We start from the raw sequence: 7802 nt of genomic DNA on the forward strand, positions 1-7802 counted from the left end.
GAGGTTAACAACCAAATGGTATCATGTTAGCCTTATTGACTTCCACCATCTTTCCACACAGGGTTTGATGGAGACTACTGTCTGTTCACAAAGCCTGTGTGCACTCCTTCTTGAGCTAACAACTAGGCTGGATTTCTCAGACTTCTTGTAGTTGAGTTTGGCCATGTGACTGAGTGCTCTTGATCAATGCCATATGAACAGACACAGTGCAAGACCTGTACAGGCCTGGCTTGTGGATAATCTTCTTCATTTCCTTTCATGCTCGTCCTCTACTAACTGTACATTAATGATTTGAAGATCCTAGAAGATGTCAGAGCCTCAACATGAAAAGAGTTATTTAAACAGGTATACTAGTTTCTTGAATAATGTCATTTTGTTCAACATTGTTTTGTTATGACGTAGATGAGTAAAAAGAAAAATTGATTCCCTGGTGGGGCTACTGCCTGTGTGGAGTTTGCACATTCTCCTCATGTCTGTGTAGATTTTCTGCTAGTACTCTGGTTTCCTCTCACATGCCAAAGACGTGCACATGAGGTGAATTGGCATGTCTACATTGTCCCAATCTTATATGGACGTATGTGAGTGGCCCTGCCATGGAAGGGCGTCCTGTCTAGGGAGGGGTCCCACCTGATACCTTCAGCTGCCAGGATAGAGTCTGGCCACCCATGACCTTGAACTGGAATAAGTGTGTTTGAAAATCATTATTTATTTCTAATAATCTTTCTTAAATGTATGTGTAGCCCACATTTATTTCAATGTTTAATATTTGAAGTGATTTAGTCTTTATTCAGAAGTTTGGTAATGTCTTTGTGACCAGAAATATGCCATAGGAACTTAACTCCTTTTTTATATTGATTAGCCTGTGGTAAAATTGGTTTTGTTACATGTCCTTTCCCTTAAAGTTGCAGTTTCCAAGAACCTCTCAATAATGTTAAGTGAGGATTTACTATGCACTTAAACATGAGGAAGAAATACACTCTTATGCAATTATGTTAATGAAATGTTGGGGGTTGTTTGTCACAATAACTAATGTTACTGTGATGAATGCATAGAAAGATGATGAAGATTCCTAGAGCACTGACATGAAAGCAGGTTGAATTTTTTATTAAGGTCAAACATGTCACACTATAAGAGTTGTAGGTTTTAGGCTGTTATTATACTCCCAAATTTAGGCATTTGTCCTTATGGTCTGCCATTCTAGCCCAACAAAATTCTGCTGAAAACATTTAAGTGAAAAGCACGGAAAGTCAAAGCCATGAAGAAGAGAAAGGAACATGGGGGATAAGAAGAAGATTAGCGGGACAGTGTCACAAAATCGAGGAAGAGTAGAACTAAAGAAGAGAAAAGTAAGCCACAGAGACAAATACTATGGTATAAGAGGTAAAAAAAGATTGTCATACCAGTTGAGCTCATGAGAGCCAAACGGTCAACATCAAAAAATATTTATTTAGTACTTAGAATGTGCCAGGCAGAGTACTAGACAGATGGAACGAGGACCAAGGGAGACAGTGGCCAGCCTTCATATCGTTTGCATTTTAGAAGAATAACTCTTAATGACAGCTTATTTGAGACCGATTAAATTTTATTTTGGAGTTATTGCATACAAAAGAAGTAAATACAGTAGGATAGAGGACAGAGGGTGATGGGATAGACAGAGTGTATAAACTAATATAAAGCCAGGTAGCTGGAGTACGCTGAAGGAGGAGTGATATGAGATGAGGTCACAGAGAAGAGACATGGGCTAGATCACATAGAACTCTACAAATCAGGATAAGTATTTAGGGTATTTACAAGTGTGATAAGAAATCATTAAAAGGTTTAAATTACTCTTTTTTTCTTTAAATATTTTTCTTTCTTGAATTCCATACTTTTGAGGAATTTAGCCCAGTTATTTTTAAGTCTCTTGATTTGGGCTTATTTGCTGTTTCCTTGTGATTAAATGCAGGTTATTCATTCTCGGAAAGAACATTAAAAAGCAATGAGATACCCTGAGAAGAGAGAGGCAGCATATGAGAAAACACATGTGGTCATTATGTCTTATTGCTGGCACTGTTAACTTTGATTACTTGTTTAGGGTGGTGCATCAACCTAATCCAATCAATAAACAGAAGTTAATTATATAATAATCTGATTAGGAGACATTTATTACAAAGAATTGTTTACGATAACAGCAAATGAGAGTAATTTCTAGTAAGATATAAAGAGAATGCTAAGGAATATAGGAATCACAGGTATGGGGCAAGGGCAGCGATCACTACTCTTAGTACTTGCTAAGTGTTTATATAGAGCACTCAAAGGAAGAACAAATCTGAAGAGGGACCTCTCCAGGCCTGAGATCCAGGACTATTTGGAGGGTCATGGTCATGGCTTTACTGAGGTCTATACTGATAGAACCTTCTGGAAGTAGACCTATTGGAATTTCAGGGAAAACTGTCCATGGGAAGGTGCAAAGCTATCTGAGAGTCTGTAGGACTCACATGGTGTGATGCTAAGCCAGTGGCAGTTAATGAGAAATCACCTGTGGGAGGAGATAAGGTGCTGGCCTCTGCATGATGCAGGAGCTAGGCATTGCAGGAGCCATGCACTCTGCAGGTACCCACCAAAGGAAGCAGTATGCAAGAACCAGAACTAGGAAGAGCAAGCTTAACAACATTCCAGCTGGCCAAGGAGAATTATATACAGCATCCAACTTAGGATCTCAGAGCAGTTGATGAAGGGTAGGTTTGGTGCTCAGGTATAATAAATAAGTAACTGAAAGGGTTTTGTCTGACAATTTCTTCACTATAAAAATAACTGTTTTTCTCTTTATTGTTAATGAATACCTTGTGGAGAGATAAGTTGAAATTATACAAATATGTACCTACCAATTTTAGCATCTATTACTGATTCTTTCCTGAATAATTTATTACTGTACTATTTTCCAAATGTTGATTTACTATTTCTATAATCTTTTCTACATTTATTATTTAGAATTTTCTTGTAAGGAAGAGCTGTCAGTCTCCCCTATTTGTTTGTTTATATAAATATGAACTCATAATTATTTAATTATATGAGTTAGAATATATTACTATCAGTATTTTGCTTCTCAAATTTTCCCAGATTTAGCTCCTTCAAGGAGACTTCTGATTCCTTTTGACATGCTTCCCATTACTCTCTAACACCACAGAATGTTCTGGAGTCATCTTGAATTTTCCCCACCTCAGCTCTGGAATTAGCCCTTTCTCCAAAGAACCCAAGTTACTTTTAGTGAAAAATCTTATTGAGAAATCCAAATTTGGGTTTTGCTACTGGAGTGACATTTCCCTATAAGCATACAAAGCTAAGAAATATTTGTATATATAAATATCTACACATATTTGTAACTATCTATCAATATATATATACACACACATATGTACAGATATATATATATATATAAATGTGTATACATATCATGTATATATACACACAGGTGTGTGTGGGTATCATACAGAAATCTTATTTCCTACTTATTTCTCTAATATTATGTCCTCTGCTAACTTTCTATATAGATGAACGCTACTGATTTATGTATGTTAATTTTATAGTCTGCTACCTTACTAAAATATTTTATTGTTTTATTGTTATTATTGTATTATTAGTGTTTAATTGTTGGTTTTATCAATAATTTTCTCTAGTTTCCAAAGTTCACTGTCATATCATCTATGAATAGAGATACTCTTCTTTTTGTTTACAAAATGTTTTGACTCTAATTAATCTATCTTGTCTAATTTCTTTGGAAAATATATAATAGAATGTTAAATAATAGTGGAGAGAGTATTTATGTCTTGTTCCTCATCTTAGTACAATCCCTTAGTGTTTTCTCATTCTATAAGATAATGGTCTTAGAATTAAGATATTGCCTATTTTTTTGAGCTTTGTCATCTTTTTAATCAGAAAAAGATGTTGAATTTTGTCAGAATTTTCAGCATCTATGGAAATATAATTTTTTCTTTGATATATCATTATGGTTTATGATATTAAATGATTTCCTAATAGTCCACCAAATTTTTACCCCTGGAATAAATTCCACCTGACTACTTCTGTTATTTTCTCATACTATATTTAGATTACTAATATTTTAGCTAGTATTTTTGCATTAATATTTGCAAATACATTTCTGTATTTACTAGGTTTAGTTATACTAAATTTATAAAAAGAATTAAGGAGTAAAATTTCCTTACAATTCTCTGGAAATTTTATAAAGCATAAGGTCTATCTGGTCTTTGAAGTTTTAGTAGAATTTTCCTATAGAAATATCTGGGTCAGTTGCTCTTTAAGAGGAAGGTACAGTTACTTTATTGTTTCAGTTTTTTCTATGAAAATCAGTCAATTTAGGCTTTCTCTATATGGTGGGATCAATCTTCATAATCTATATTTCCATAGAAAATTATATAATTTAGATTTTCAAATGTATCCACCTAGAGATAAACATGAGAAGTAATGATTTTTTAAATTTGTTCTGTTTCAATGATTCTTAATCTATTTTTCATTCTCTTAATTGATTCTCTACCTTACTCAATGACCCTTATTAAATTATCATTGGAGTTTAGTCTTTCACGTGTAGTTTGTAATTTAATTTTTTCTAACATAAGCTTTTTCTTTTACATTTATTCCCATTCTGACTTCTAATAATTTTATTTCATTTTTTGTCTATTTCTGTTTTTACTTTTTAAATTTCTCATTCAACATGGTTTTTAATATTGACCAATGCTTACTTAAATGTATTCGATTTGGAATGTTGCCTTATAATTACTTTTACTTTGCATTTGTTTCAGGAAAATTTTTAATAGTTGATTTTTGTTGGATCTCATTTCTTGATTATTTTTTGTGATAATTCTAAATAATATTTGGTGAATTGACCATGAGGAATGATTTAAAAAAAAGAGAGAGAAATAAAAGAGCAAATAAAATCACGTTTGCTCTGATGAGCAAATATGTAGTTGTTGCTGGGTTTTATTACAATGAAGAGGAGCTAAAGTAGAAGCACATTTAGAATTGAAGACTTCGGCTTTGATTATAACTTTGAAATATTTAATATACATTCATCTGAAGAGACAAGTTTGATAAATTGGCTTTATAAATTTGAAATTCTGAGACAGAATAAAATCATGGAATTACCTTGTATGCTGTTTTATCATTGATCTTAAACATTTGTTTTGTTACGTTTTCTAAAAAATAAAATATTTAGGAGAAATTTTTACCTTTGAGTTTCTTCCCCTAAATCAGTACTTCATCTTTCATTTACAAGTTATGTTTTTTTAATTTCTTTCTTTCTTATAGTAGTAGATTTTTCAGTAGCCACCATGCCTCTTCTTTATATCTTATTCATGTTGAACTTCAGCAGTCCAGATAAAGAGGATTCAGCTGGAATTACATATACTTCAGTACTCTTCTTTTTGTGATTTATTGTCCTGTGCCAGGTTGTGCTTGACCTGGCAGGGAATGCAGCCAGTTATCATGAAGAGATATATGAATTCTGATAGCTCCCTGATTTACCAACAGACCCTAGAGCTTCTATGTCTGTCAAGGAGAGTCAGATATTGTCTTTCATTTCTACCAATGAAATTTAGCCAAGCTCTCTAAGGTACCGTTTCTATTTTCACTCCACCATATTTTGCCCTTCCACCTTTTCTAATTCTCATTCCTGAGTCAAGAAGTAAAAATAATAATTCCCTTAAGCCTAATTACTTACAAATTTGATGATTTAAGTGACAATTATATTGATTTTGTTTACCCAGAGTACAACTTGTAAGATTGAGTTAGGAGTATTGAGGAATAGTATTACTCCAGAATTTACCAGTTCTTTTCTTGGCTGTCATCTTTTGACGTTTATGGCATAAAATTAAAATCTTTTTCTTGTTTGCTTGATATTGGTAAATGTTTGGATTAAAATATTTTAAAATTTGCTTGTTATTAGGCATTGGTGAAGGGAGATTTTGTGATTTGGTATCACTCTACCATCTGTATATGAAAGTCCTAAATTGATAGTTTACATAACAGCAAGAGTCAGCTGCAAGAGTCTGAATAACTCAGTAGTAAAAACACAGAGGCAATAGGTTAGGACACTTTTTTCTTTTTCTATAAGATAATTTTTAAAGTATAAAGAAGGAGTAAAATTAAAGCAAAAGGTAGTAAGTTCAAACACTTTGTTTTAACATTAGAAAGATATATGAATACTGCAAGTTCAAAGACAAAAGGGAAGATAATTTTTAACAAAAGTGAAAGTCACTTATATAGTGGGCATTGATTTTTAGCTTTTTACAATGAGCATACCTCTTATTTTTAAAGCGTTTCATGAGAATTAATGCACCAAAGTCTACAAAGCCACCATAAAGTTGACAAGTTTTTATTTTTTTACTGGGTTTGTGTTTTTTCCATGCATTCTCAATTATTTGGCTAGTCCTGGGAGGTTTTCAAGAGCAAAACTTGTGCAACCTGGACTTACTCATTTAGAAGTGAAGGTGAAGCCTAATCATTCACAATAGATAAAAGAAACAGGTTCTGAAAAACTCATGGATATTTCCAAAAAACCCTCTGTGAGTACACACTATTTGTTACTTTGAAGAATTTCATTCGGGACAAAAACAAGAACCAAACAAGAACAGAACAAAACAAATTAAAATTTTTTTAAAAACCTTAATGCAGGGACGGTAACTATGTGACAGCATGCCCTCACTCAGCTATTCTTTGCCAGTGATACTCATCACTGACACACTATGGTTCTTTGGCTCTTCTTTCTGCTCAGTAGACTTGTGATCTCAAAATCATTTCAACAAAGCTACCTCTATTAACTTCTCCCACTAACAACTAGATTAAGTCAGTAATTAAACTGAAAGAGAATTTGCCAGTTGTGCTTGACATCAGTGGTTCTCAGCCTTGTCTATATGATGGAAGCACCTGACAGTCAACTAAAAACCACTTGTGCCTGCACCCCCACCCCCACCAGGGGATTCTGATTTCTTCTAGGGTGTGGGCTGGGTATCATTGTTCTTTTAGAACTCCCTGGGTGATTCTAATATATTGCCTAGAAAAGCCTGAGATGGACTTCTCTAGTGAACACAGATGCACATTCAACCTATGGCGACCTTTATTCTGAGAACTATAATTTTTTTCACTAGTGCTACCATAGCTGTTCCTATAATGCAAAAACTTTGCTTTTCCCACAAGATGTGATTCCTACCTGTCTCAACTGACATGAAGAAGCCCATCCACATCTGAGAACCGTTACGGTGGTGGGTGACTAAAAGAAAACCTCCTTTCCGCCTGGTCTATGTACATACTTTTTAAATTTATTCTTTACACTAATTAGTCTACATTAGTGTCTTTTTTTTTTTTTACATACATACAAATCCAGCTCCTTGTTTAAAAAAAAAGAGATAGAGAAACCACGTAGTCTGTTTCCTTCATTTTACAGAAAAACCGTATTGAGGATCAGAGCAATGGGTGATATGTAAAATGTAGTGGCAAAGCTTAGTTGAAAATTCATTCCCCTTTCCTAACTCCCATAATGGCGTTTTTCTAGGTTGAATGTTTCTTCAAACATTTGCCTTTATTGTTTACTTGCAAATGGTAAAAGCAAAAACATAGGCCACTTTTATTATTGTCTGGTATGATCCTCAGAAAAATAGCTAATTTAGGAGGAGGATCCTAAGTGAAAATGCTCTAATCAGCAGATTTTATTTTCTTCCTCCCAAATACTTACTAACTCGCAGTACTAATGAGAACAGTAAGGTTTTACCATACCCCTCCATTTAATTTTCAGTGTCTCATTGAGATTTTTT

The sequence above is a fragment of the Pteropus medius genome, unplaced genomic scaffold (assembly GCF_902729225.1).
Source record: "Pteropus medius unplaced genomic scaffold, Ma_sr-lr_union100, whole genome shotgun sequence".
In the NCBI taxonomy this organism is placed as follows: domain Eukaryota; kingdom Metazoa; phylum Chordata; class Mammalia; order Chiroptera; family Pteropodidae; genus Pteropus; species Pteropus medius.